This window comes from Callithrix jacchus, chromosome 9 (assembly GCF_049354715.1).
Source record: "Callithrix jacchus isolate 240 chromosome 9, calJac240_pri, whole genome shotgun sequence".
NCBI classification, from domain to species: Eukaryota; Metazoa; Chordata; class Mammalia; order Primates; family Cebidae; genus Callithrix; species Callithrix jacchus.
The window spans coordinates 56,365,267-56,377,735 of record NC_133510.1 but is presented as its reverse complement, the minus strand read 5'-3'; the positions used below and the strand labels follow the sequence as shown (position 1 = coordinate 56,377,735).

Sequence of the window (12,469 nt, the reverse complement as noted above, 5' to 3'; positions counted from 1 at the left end):
CTTTTCTGCCTCCTGCTATCACATGAGGCAGCAAGAAGGCTCTCATCACATGTGGGCTCCTCAACCTTGGATCTAGACTTAAGAAATAAATCTCTGTTCATTATGAATTACTCAGTCTCAGGTTAATAGCAGCACAAAATAGACTAAGACAGAAAGTTCCATGTGAGCAAGGGTTCTCGTATATCTTGATCACTACTACATATATGGCCCATAAACTGTCCCTGACACATAGAAGGTAAGTATTACTATGTTTATGATCACACACACACACACACACACACACACACGCCCCTTATTGGACTGTCAGGGTATCCATGACTTGTGATTCTGCTATTATGGTGCAAGAACAGACAAGTGAAGATAAGAATTCAGAATTCAGGCCTGTAGTTACCAGCCTGATGGGCAGTGGCTCTGAGCCATGTTAAGTTCATGAAGAATCCAGCAAGAGAAAGGCATATATGATCACAGTCTTCAGGAATGTAATGGAATGACTTTTTTTCCAAACAGCCCTAGGGGCTGCCCTCCAAAGAAAGCAGGAAATCATGATACCAGGGACATTCCACTCCCTGGGTGGTGAGGCAAGTGTCTGAATCTCTGTTTTACCCACTCACCCCCACCTGAGGCCTAGGTTACTTCTATATTAAAGTCAGCAGCTCTGACCATTATCAATCTACTTTGCATTCTTCATTCTCCTTGTGATTGTTTTTTCAACAAAACTTCAATAAGGTAGTATAAAAGAAAAGGAATATGTTCCCAGTCAATCAATGACCGGAGAGAATTCAGAAATACCAAGAGACAAGCAGGCAGGCAATTTCAGAAAACACAAAACCAGGAAAAATGATGGAGAAAAATATATCCACTTGAATATAGATTAGAAAAACAACTCTTCAAACCCCATTAAACCTTAGATCTTTAGAAATGTTCCCTTAGGCTTGACCAGTATATAAGGACATCAATCAAATCTCCTCTTTAACTCCTGAAGCAGAGAAACACATCACTTCTCTTAAAAGCAGCTCTCTGGGTATGGATTGATAGCTTTCAGAAAATGTAAGGGTAAGGCTCACATCTGCTCTTCTTTGATTTTCACTACCTCAAGGGGAATTTTATGAAATGTTTTATTTATACGGGGAGCATTTACCAAGTGGTGGAAGCCTAGTTTTAAAAAGCATTAAATATTCGGAAACCAATTAAACCAAGGTTGTCAGTTTCTCAATCTTTTTTTTTTTTTTTTTTTTTTTTAGGCAGGAATCTCACAGCAGCCTTGACCTCAAACCGCAGTCTTCTGAGTAGCTAAGACCACAGGTGCACACCACCATGCCTGGGTAATTTTTGTATTTTTTGTAGAGAAGGGTTTTTGCCATGTTGCCCAGGCTGGTCTCAAACTCCTGCGCTCAAGTGATCCACCCATCTCCGCCTCCCAAAATGCTGGGATTGCAGGCATGAGCCACTATGCTCAGACTCCAATTTTTTGTTTTGTTTTAGACAGAGTCTTGCTCTGTTACCCAGGCTGGAGTGCAGTGGCATGATCTCGGCTCACTGCAACCTCTGCCTCCCAGGTTCAAGGAATTCGCCTGCCTCAGACTCCCAAGTAGCTGGGACTAGAGGTGCATACTGCCATACCTGGCTTTTTTTTTTTTGTATTTTAGTAGAAATGGGGTTTTACTCCAATTTTTTTTTAAGTTGACAAATGGAAATTAAGAGAAACTGATGAATACATAAAATATTACTTCCTATAGTTTCTTTTTTATAAAATGCAAATGCTCTGAAACTTTACCTGTATATTTCCCCATAAATTCATATACTTAAAATATGCTTCTAGAAAAAGGCAGTGTTTTACCAAAATGAGGAATAAAACAACATAGTACATTTATGAATATACTTGTACATTTCCATCCTCTATAATTTAAGTCATTAAAATAAACACCCTAAATATACGAAATGATTTTCAATTGTTTTAATAAAAAACAGGCTGGGTGTAGTGAATCACATCTGTAATCCCAGCACTTTGGGAGGCCAAGGCAGGCAGATCATGAGGTCAGGAGATGGAGACCACCCTGGCCAGCATAGAGAAACCCCCTCTCTACTAAAAATGCAAAAAAAAAAAAAAACATTAGCTGGCCTTGGTGGGACGTGCCTGTAATTGGGAGGCTGAAGCAGAAGAATCGCTTGAACCCAGAAGGTGAAGGTTGCAGTGAGCTGAGATCACGCCACTGCATTCCAGCCTAACAACAGAACAAGACTCAGTCACAATAAATAAATAAATAAAATAAAAAATAAAAAACATAAATGGATCTCAATATATGGTACTCAACAACAATGAGACTTTTCAGTATCTGTTCATTGTGTTTTATGGATATTCCTCTTCCACTATTTACTTACATTTCTATTCCCTTTAATTCATAATTGTATATATTCTAAAAAATAAGACCAAATGTTTCAGTAGTAATATTATTATTTTCTCAGAATCTTCAATATTCAAAATGTTAGTTAGCATATTTACATTCACCAAGGGGAAGAAATGAGTATTTGATATGGATAGTCCTTTATTTACTTTGCTTGTTTGCTTTTTCTCTTAGGACAGATGGTTTTAACACAGATGGAAGATGGAATAAACACGGGATTCTTGATTATTGAGGGATCATCTGTTCCTGCTGTGTAGTCCTCACCTTTAAAGCACAATCCAATGTTGCACCATCACAGCTTGTTATTGTAAAAATAAGAGTTCTGATGTGGTCTCCTGACAGCATGCACAACTACACCCTTATGCAGCAATGGGTCATAATTTTAGTCACTATGTCAAGACTCACTCATGTGTGCCCTAGTGAGTAGCCTCACCAGGTGGGTGGCCAACAGTGTTAAGAGCAGTTATTAGAAAGCGAATCCAACAAGTATTTTTTCAAAATTATTTAGCCTATGTGTTTGCCAACACCAGTCAATTGCCTTACCTCTGAGTCAAAGCCAAAGGAACATATTCAAAGATTTCCCCAAAAGAACAATGATAACATAATGATCAAGTCCAAAGTTAGAAAGGAAAATCAAGACTGGGCATGGTGGCTCACGCCTGCAATCCCAGCACTTAGGGAGGGTGAGGTGAGCGGGTCACCTGAGGTTAGTAGTTTGAGACCAGCCTGGCAAAATCTTGTCTCTACTAAAAATACAAAAATTAGCCACGCCTAGTGGCATGTGCCTGTAATCCCAACTACTTGGGATTCTGAGGCAGGAGAATTCCTTGGACCTGGAGGTCAAGGTTGTAGTGAGCCCAGATTGTGTCACTGCACTCCAGCCCTGGTGACAGAGTGAGACGCTCTTAAAAATACAAAACAAAAGCAAGGAAAATCAGAGTGGTATTTATAGTTTTTAATAAAATTTTGGAATGTTTTAGATTTTCAGAAAAGTTACATTTGTGTAACGTGTATCCAGTTTCCCCTGTTAACATGCTTTGTTAAAATGGCATACTTGTCACAGCTAATAAACCAGTATTCATATATTGCTATTAAGTCCACACTTTATTCGGATTTTCTTTTGTTTTATCCCAATGTCCTTTTTCTTTTTTAAGATCCTGCTTGGGATATCGCACTGATATTAAGTTTTTGTGTCTCCTTAAACTCCTTTTTATTTTTTTCACTCTTATTGCCTAGGCTGGAGTACAATGGCATGATCTTGGCTCCCCGCAACCTCTGCCTCCTGGATTCAAGCGATTCTCTGGCCTCAGCCTCCTAAGTAGCTGGGATTACAGGCATCCACCACCACACTTGGCTTTTTTTTTTTTTTTTTTTTTTTTTTTTAGTAGAGACAGGGTTCCACCATGTTTGCCAGGCTGGTCTCGAACTCCTGACCTTAGGTGATCCACCCATCTTGGCCCCTCAAAGTGCTGGGATTACAAGTATGAGCCACCAAGCCCAGCCATTAAACTCTTAACTGTGACATTTTCTCAGGCTTTCCTTGTTATTGATGGCCTTGGCAGTTTTGAGGAGTACTGGTCAGGTACTCTGTAGACTGTTCCTCCACTTGGATTTGTCTTATGTTTTTCTCATAATTAAACACGGTTTATGGATTTGGGGGGAGAAAGACCACACAGTTTAAGTGCCACTTTTATTACATCATCCTATCATCATAACTTAATATAGACATTAACCTTGATTACTGGGTGAGGTAGTGTTTTACAGATTTTCCACTGTAAAGCTACTTTTCTCCCTCCTCCTGCTTTGGAAGGAAGTTACCATGTGCTGACCATACTTAAGGAGGGAGGAATTATGCTCTACCTCTTTAAGAAAGGGATATCAGTAAGTTATTTGGCATTCTTTTGCACAGGAGATTTATTTTCCTCATATTTATTCTATATTCACTTATTTATTCATATGATTAGGGACTCATGGATATTTACAGTATGGTTTAGATTATAATCCAATACTATGGTATCCATTCTGTTGTCAGATTATTCCAGCTGGGCATTTAGAAGCTCTTCCTGTTGGCTCATGTGTCCCTTTGATACATAATCCTTGTTTTGGTTTTTGAGCAATCTCTTAATTTCTGGTGCTACAAGATGCTCCAGATTCATATTTTATACTTCTTGTTCCAGCCCTAGAATCAGCCATTTATCCAAGGGAGTGCTGGTTCCTTTTATGGAGAATTATTTTATAACAGAATGTTTTATATTTTAAATCAGGCCTAAACCTTGATTTCTTCTAACTAACCTTGGGCAGAGAAATTGCATTTTATTTACATGGCTTGTTAAGAGTCACAAAACTTTGGGCCAAATGCCAAATGTTTAGACCTAGCTAAAACCATGAAGTAAGATCAAGCGTGTGTTCGGTCCCCAGGCTTCATTCCTCTTCTCCTAATATGGTACCTCAGTCTTCCCCAAAGCTTGTCTTTAAAGTCCTTTTCCTAAGACATCCCTAATTACACTTCCATAATCAAGACTATCCCAAGCATAACATCCTGTCCCCTTTTCCCATTCCTACCCACAAAAAACCCCCGAGACTTGGTCTGTCTGCCTCCCCATCTGCTACCCCTCAGAGCATTAGAAGCCCTTATGTGGATGCCCAAGAAACACACTGTACACCTAAGTTTAGACAGTGAGGCTGATGAGGAGAAAAAATGATTTGAGAGCCAAGGAATCTTAAAACATACAGTAGTCACTTTCTCTCCACTGGCCCATTCCTATGGACAAGAAGAAAATACAAAGTTAAGAACTGATGCGCCACTCTAAACTCCAGTGGAAGGTGAGGCATCTATGACATAGTCCTGGGGCCTTCAGGAGGGCAGCTTCATAGGCATGCAACCTGTGCAACTGCATACGGCCCCATGCTTGGAAGTGCCTTGCCTTGATTTAATGCTTTGGTGGTGCTGTCTTCAAATTCTTAGTAATTTTTAAATCAAGGGCCTCACAGTTTCATTTTGTACTTGGCCTGGTGAATTACATCACCAGTCCTGGCTTCTGGTGAACGTAGCCCTCAGTGACTCTATCACCTTGAGAATTCAGAATTAGTTTTCAGGGAAATAAGGTATTCCCAGGTTTCACACACAATTCTGGAATTCGTACCATTCTGATTATGGGTTTGTAACAGTAACGGTGTCAGCATCCATTTATTTGTTTACTAAGTACCAGCCACTAAATTGGGTGCCATATTGGAACAAATTATGAACTTCCCCCAATTTTCTTTGCCCAGCTTTCTTCCTGGGTATTTGGTTGTGCACTCAAAAGAAAGTCCAGCCTCACCTCTTGACACAGCCGAGGTGTCAACCTCCCCTGGGATAACGCTGAGTTCTGATATGGCTGTGGCAGCCCCAGTGGTAAGACCCAACCTCATCAGACCCACGGAAATGCTGGTTTCTCACATCACTTTCAGGTTCAGAAGGTTCCTGACAGGATATGGGATCTACCTTCCCCAGTAACAGCCTAGAAGGACCTGGTGACACAACTAAAAATGCACAGGAGTTCAGGTGGATTAAAGATTTACTAATGAGAGGCAGAAAACCACAGAGAGCCAGTAGACAAATCCTTCTTTCCTTCCTTCCCTTGATGGACAATTCTGCCCACCTGCAGGTGCCCTGTACAACCAGCTGTTTTCTCCTGAAGCTATGGCCACATTGATTACACACCATCTATGTTTTCTTTCCCTCCTTCCTTTCCCCATTTATTTTTTTTTCTTTACTTTTTCTGTCCTGGGATTATATCCTCCAATAAAATATTAGTATATAAGCTTGTCTCAGGCTCTAATTCATAGGGAATCTCGGCTAAGTACCTTATATCCTATTCTTTCTCATCATGATGGCCACTCTGGAAAGATAACAATATTATCTTCATTCTACAATGAGGAAACAGCCTCAGAGAGTTGTGCTTGCCCAAATTAACACAACTAGCAAGCCAAGAGCTGGAAGGTGAATCTGGGTCTTTTTGACTCTAAACACTCTACTCCTAACCATCAAGGTATATACTATCTCTTGCCATGTGTTTTGAAAATAGGCTTTTAGCCTAGTAAAGTATTCATAGAAGGCTGGTGCCCAGCAAGTTAAAGAGCATTATAAATAAATAAAATTTCTCAGCACTTACAATATATCTGGAATTCTTTAAAACCCTCTGCGTGTATTAATTCACTGAATCTTCACACTAATCTTAGGAAGGAACTATTATACCTGTCTTACATATGACAAGTTCTATAACTTGCCAAGGGTCTTTGAGCTACTGTGTGGCATGATCATGGCTGGGCTTAGTCAGTCAGTCTGCAGAGGTCATGCTTCCACATGCTTCTCTAGAAAGAGTGAAAGGAATCATCAGGGTGCAAGAACAGCAGCCCACCAGCTGCACCCTTGTTTGTATCTCTGGGCATGCAGATCAGCCCCTAGGTAGATCAGTACAAGCTGTACCTGGAAGTAAGTGTTTCTGGTGTGTTTACCCCCAAAAAAAGGTTTGGGGTAAAAAAGAAATTATGGAAGAAGAGGCATTATATTTTTTAAAGGGTGGAGGTAAATTCATGGTATGCATAAGCTTGACTTGTGTAAATCATTAGAAGACAGTAAACTGTGCTAAAATGAACTATGGAATAACAGGATAAACAAGCAAGAGCGGCATTAGGGTGAACTTGAGGACAGCTATTCTAACTGTAGAGGATTCTGAACTTCAACTTGATTTTTAAGAATAATTACAGGGAATCGGGGAAAAAGTTGAAGACAATATTTTATTTAAAAAAAAAGAATAATTACAGGGAAAAGCTATAAGAGAAGTTAGAGAATCAAAAAGATTCTTCAACATGAGAAAGTCTGCAGTTTTACAGGTACAGTTATACTGTAGATCTGGAAGAAACCATGGACCTGTCTTATAGAAAGCTGTATAGGCAGTAAGTAGCTAAGGGTTCATGCTTCAGAAAGGAGTCAGAGAGCCTGCATTTGATTCATGATCCCATAATTTTAGCTCTGTGAGCCTGTCCAAATGATTCATCTCCCCAGTCTTTTATTCTCCATCTATATAAATGATTTAGTTGTAGCTGTTACATAGGTAGAGGGTGACATGAGAGTTAATTAAGCTAATGTATGTGGTGTGCTTAACAACGCCTCCCATGAAGTAAGTAATCCATAAATGTTAACTATCATTATCTGGCCATCAGTGAAGTACATGAGGCCTGTAGAGGTCATGTGATTTCTCCAAGCAACTGGTTAAAATTAATGACCTTGACTCTTGGGGGTTTCCATTTCTAGACTGTGGGATACACAAAGATTTGTTAAACAAAGTCCCTAAACTTCAGGAGCTAGAGAATGAGTTTAGTATATCCTTAATGCTGCTCTGATGGTGTACAAGAAAGAGTAAAGACTTTTGTGATAGAAACTAGGTTAAAACACTGGAATTGTTCCCTGTCACTATCTTATCTGGGCCAGGTATTTGGATTTTTTGTAGTTTCAGTTTCTTCCTTGATAAACTCCATTCATGATGTTACTATATCTCTCATGTACATATTTAATAATAAATTGCAGATGCTTTATGTAGTAAGGCCTAAAGCATCCGGTGAAAGAGAAAGGTGAAGCAATAAATTATCATTATCTTGCAGGTATCAATGAGACATTCATTGTTCCATCATTAATCTTGCATTGATCTATGCTGGCAGGGCCTTCCTTAATAATGCATAGGGTCAACTCATCTAGTGTGGGCCAGGCATGCCCAAGGTCATTGCAATTGGAAAGAAACTGAATTGCTGGTGTCTTCTAAGACCTTTGAGATATTATTAAGGACAGAAATTTTTAAATTAATTTTTTTAAATTATGAAAAACTTCACATTTATGCCAAAATAGAGAGTCTTGAATCCTTAAGAATTTATCATTCAGATATAACAACAATAAATTTTTGTTTCACCTGTATTCTCACTATACTAGATTAAATCCCAGATTATACATAACACCGTTGAATTTTAGTGTTACTCAGAAAACACGGTTGATATGGTCTGGCTGTGTCCCCACCCAAATCTCATCTTGAATTATAATGGGCCTCATGTATCAAGAATGGAGTCAGATGGAAGATAATTGAATCATGGGGTGGTTTCCCTCATACTGTTCTAGTGGTAGTAAATAAGTCTCACAAGATCTGATGGTTTTATAAGTGGGAGTTCCCCTGTACAAGCTTTCTTGCCTGCTGCCACATAAGATGTGACTTTTCTCCTCCTTTGCCTTCCACCATGAGTGTGAGGCGTCCCTAGCCATGTGGAACTGTGAGTCAATTAAACCTCTTTCCTTTATAAATTACCCAGTCTTGGGTATGTCTTTATTAGCAGCATGAGAACAGACTAATACAAGGGCTAAGGTGCAGCATTCCCCACCTCCCTCCTGGTACCAGGCCAGGGAGTTTCTCCAGACGTACAACCCAAGGGATGGTAATGATTGCATTGTTGGTCACCTCTGAGAAGCCACTTTTCTCTGGTCCCTTCAGAACCAAAGTCTATCTCTCATTCAGTGTTGTAATTGAGGATTTAATGACTCTCTGAGGCACAGCAATTTTTCTGAAACTATCTAGGATCCATGCCTACTTCCATATGTACTCAAAGCATTCCCTCTCTCCAACTCAGACCTGGGAACTGGGATATAGGGTTCCTCTCTCGGATATCCACCTAGGTCACTGCTCTACTTGTTCTTCTCCTGGCCTTCCTCCTCCCCTGTTTCCCTTTTAAAGAGTGGGTAAGTGGGAGGATGGGGTTGTTAATGAAGGGAAGATCTGTTCTATTTCATGAAGCCTGTCCCAAATGTCCTATCAATCCTGCAGTTCACAGAATTCCCAGTCTATCACAAGAGTCTCCTCAGCTGTTCTACTTTTGTATCTATCATATCTCTCTCCAGTGGCAAAGAGTACAGGACCTAGTATCTCTGCAATTGGAGTGGGAGATACAAGGAAAAGGGAAAAAAAATAGTATTTCAAAAATGTTGTCCTGCCAAATGTTGGTTAAAAATTCTGTGACAGATATAAAGCCAGCACAGCAATGTTCAGAGCCCTGCAAGATACAGGTGGTAACACCATGGGACATGTGTCTGAAGCAGATAGAACTAGATTATAATCTCTTTTACAATTCAAAGTATTTTACATCACTTCTTTACAGTTCTCATCTATATAATGGGGATGCGAACACATACTTAAATGTGTGATTTTACCTGCAAATGATGAACAGATATTCTACCCATAAATTCTACTTTTCAAAAACAATTAGAAGCTTTTTAAAAGAAAACCACACAATACATTTTACAAGGCACTGGGATTCCTCTGCTTCTCTATCATTGCTAGGCTAGAAATATAAAGTTTGTTCTACCAGGAATCACAAGTTAGAACTGAGTTTTCTCCAAAGTGGAAACTGTAGGGTATATTGCCATTTCAGGCAGAGATTATTCAACTCTCATTCACAACATATACAACTACCTATCAGAATGGCTAAACCAGATAACAGCGTCAAAACAGTCCAGTATAATTAGGCTCCATCAAATGATGCCATTATGCTCTTCTAAGACGCTAATAAATCAAAACAGAAAATACTGAAGTCAAAATAAAAGACATTCAACTCTGTCATACAATTGTTGGTTCCTTGTTGTTTCCTGATTCTGTAACATTAATAAATGGAATATTTTACTGCAAAGAATATTTTATTTTATATATCACTAGGCATGACTTTTTGTCATTACTATATAAATGCTGCCTTGTGACATTATCCAAATGGTATGACCATTTTATGTCCACATTTCACTTCTAGAGTTACAAACAGAATTTTCATGATTTACATAATGACATCTATCAGTGAAGATTTACCATAGATGCAAGCTAACATTTATAGCTGATGTTTTTGTAGACGGTAATGTAGAAAATATATATTTTAATCACTGTTCATTTAAGTGACCTCTGTAAAAAAATAAAACAATAATTTAGCAGTTCCCATTCTCCAAAGGACATTTTCAAATGTACATATAGAAATGGTTGCAGTGAGATTTTTAAGGAGCATCTTCTACATCAACATCTTGTTCTATTTGCTGTATGATTTTTTCTTCCAACTGCTTTCCTTTGCCTGCAAGAGGGGCTCTGGTAAGATGGATGTTTTGCTTGACTTCTTTGGTATATCCTGAACTTTCTGTATCTTTAATTTTCTTCAATCTGTTCATTGTAAAGTTAGTTCGGTGTTTCTGTTTGATCTCTTCAACTGTCTTTATTGCATCAGTAGTTTTATTTCACAGCTCTCTCTGGTATTTGACAGGTTCATTTCTACAATTTCCATATTTAAATGAATCATCCACTGTAAGCTTTTTACCAGCTGCTTTCTGGAAAGCTTTGGTCCACCTGACCTTGCAAGGATTGTGCTTCTTTTTTGAAGTTTTAATGACATTTAGATTTACAAAATATGAATGCCTGGCAATCGCTGTGGATGAATATCATGCTGTGGCCAGGGTAGATGGGTCCCAATAGAAATAACCCTCCTCCATACACATGTCGAACCTGTGTGGAGCCCCACCAACCAAACACCAACACCGAGCTTGAGAGGAGAATGTGTGATTTTTTTAAAAGACAAAATGATGTGCTCATCTTGGTGCTTGTTACAGTGCTTGTTATACCTAAATAAGATTAGGTGTTATTATTATTTTTTTAAAGAAAGAAAAAAAGAAAAAAAAAGAATTAAAAAGGGAATAAAAGAGAGAAAGAAAGAGGAAGAGGAAGAGAAAGAGGGAGAGAGAATGGGAGTCTTACTCTTTTTTTTTGTAGAGTGGTGATATTAAAAAATCCTATATACATCATGATTTTAATTTTCTGTGTAAAGCAACATTCAAGTGTTCTTGTCTAGCTGACCTAGTTTCTTGCATAATACAATGTCAGAAATTAAAATGGTTTTGTTCTTTGTGTTGCTATATGTTGGTGGAAATAGTATAAGTCTTTTTTTTTAAAGAAAGAAAAAAAATAAAGAAAGAAAGAATAAAAAAAGAGAAAGAGGGAGAGAGAACGGGAGTGTTGCTTTATTGCCCAGGCTAGAATGCAGTCTAAAATTGGGTATTGAAAACCTCTTTTATGGCAATAATTGTACTTAACAATGGAGACAGGAAGGAATAAGGGAGAAAAATAACAAACAAGCAGCCAACCAAGATTTCATTTAAACTTGTGAAATGCTATGCAATTGCTGAGGAGTGATTTACTTCCAATTATGTGGTCACTTTTAGAGTAAGTGTGATGTGGTACTGATAAGAATGTATGTTCTGTGTATTTGGGGTGGAGAGTTCTGTAAATGTTTATTAAGTTTACTTGTTCAAGGTCTGAGTTCAAGTCCTAGATAGCCTTGTTAACTTTCTGTCTCATTGATCTGTCTAATATTGACAATGTGATGTTAAAGTTTCCCACTATTATTGTGTGGGAGTCTAAGTCTCTTTATAAGTCATTAAGAACTTGTCTTATATATCTCAGTGCTCCTGTATTGGGTGTGTATATACTTAGGATCGTTAACTCTTCTTGTTGCATTGATCCTTTTACTATTATGTAATGTCCTTCTTTGCCTCTTTTGATCTTTGTTGCTTTAAAGTCTATTTAATCAGAGGTGAGAATTGCAACTCCTGCTTTTTATTTATTTATTTATTTTTATTGCCTTTTAGGTTTTGGGATACATGTGCAGAACATGCAAGATAGTTGCATAGGTACACACGTGCAGTGTGTTTTGCTGCCTTCCTCCCCTTCACCCACATTGGCATTTCTCCCCATGCTATCCCTCCCCAGCTCCCCTCTCCCACTGTCCCTATTCCCCCCAAAAGTTCCCAGTGTGTAGTGCTCCCTTCCCTGTGTCCATGTATTCTCATTGTTCATCACCCGCCTATGAGTGAGAATATGCGGTATTTCATTCTCTGTTCTTGTGTCAGTTTGCTGAGAATGATGTTCTCCAGGTTCATCCATGTCCCTACAAAAGACATGAACTCATCATTTTTGATTGCTGCATAATATTCCATGGTGTATATGTGCCACATTTTCCCAGTC

General features: G+C 38.7%; 1 pseudogene; it reads right to left on the bottom strand.

The window, feature by feature from the left end:
- Window positions 1-10,455: 10,455 nt before the first annotated feature.
- Window positions 10,456-11,041, bottom strand: LOC108593283 (putative ribosome biogenesis protein RLP24 pseudogene; annotated as a pseudogene).
- Window positions 11,042-12,469: the final 1,428 nt, after the last annotated feature.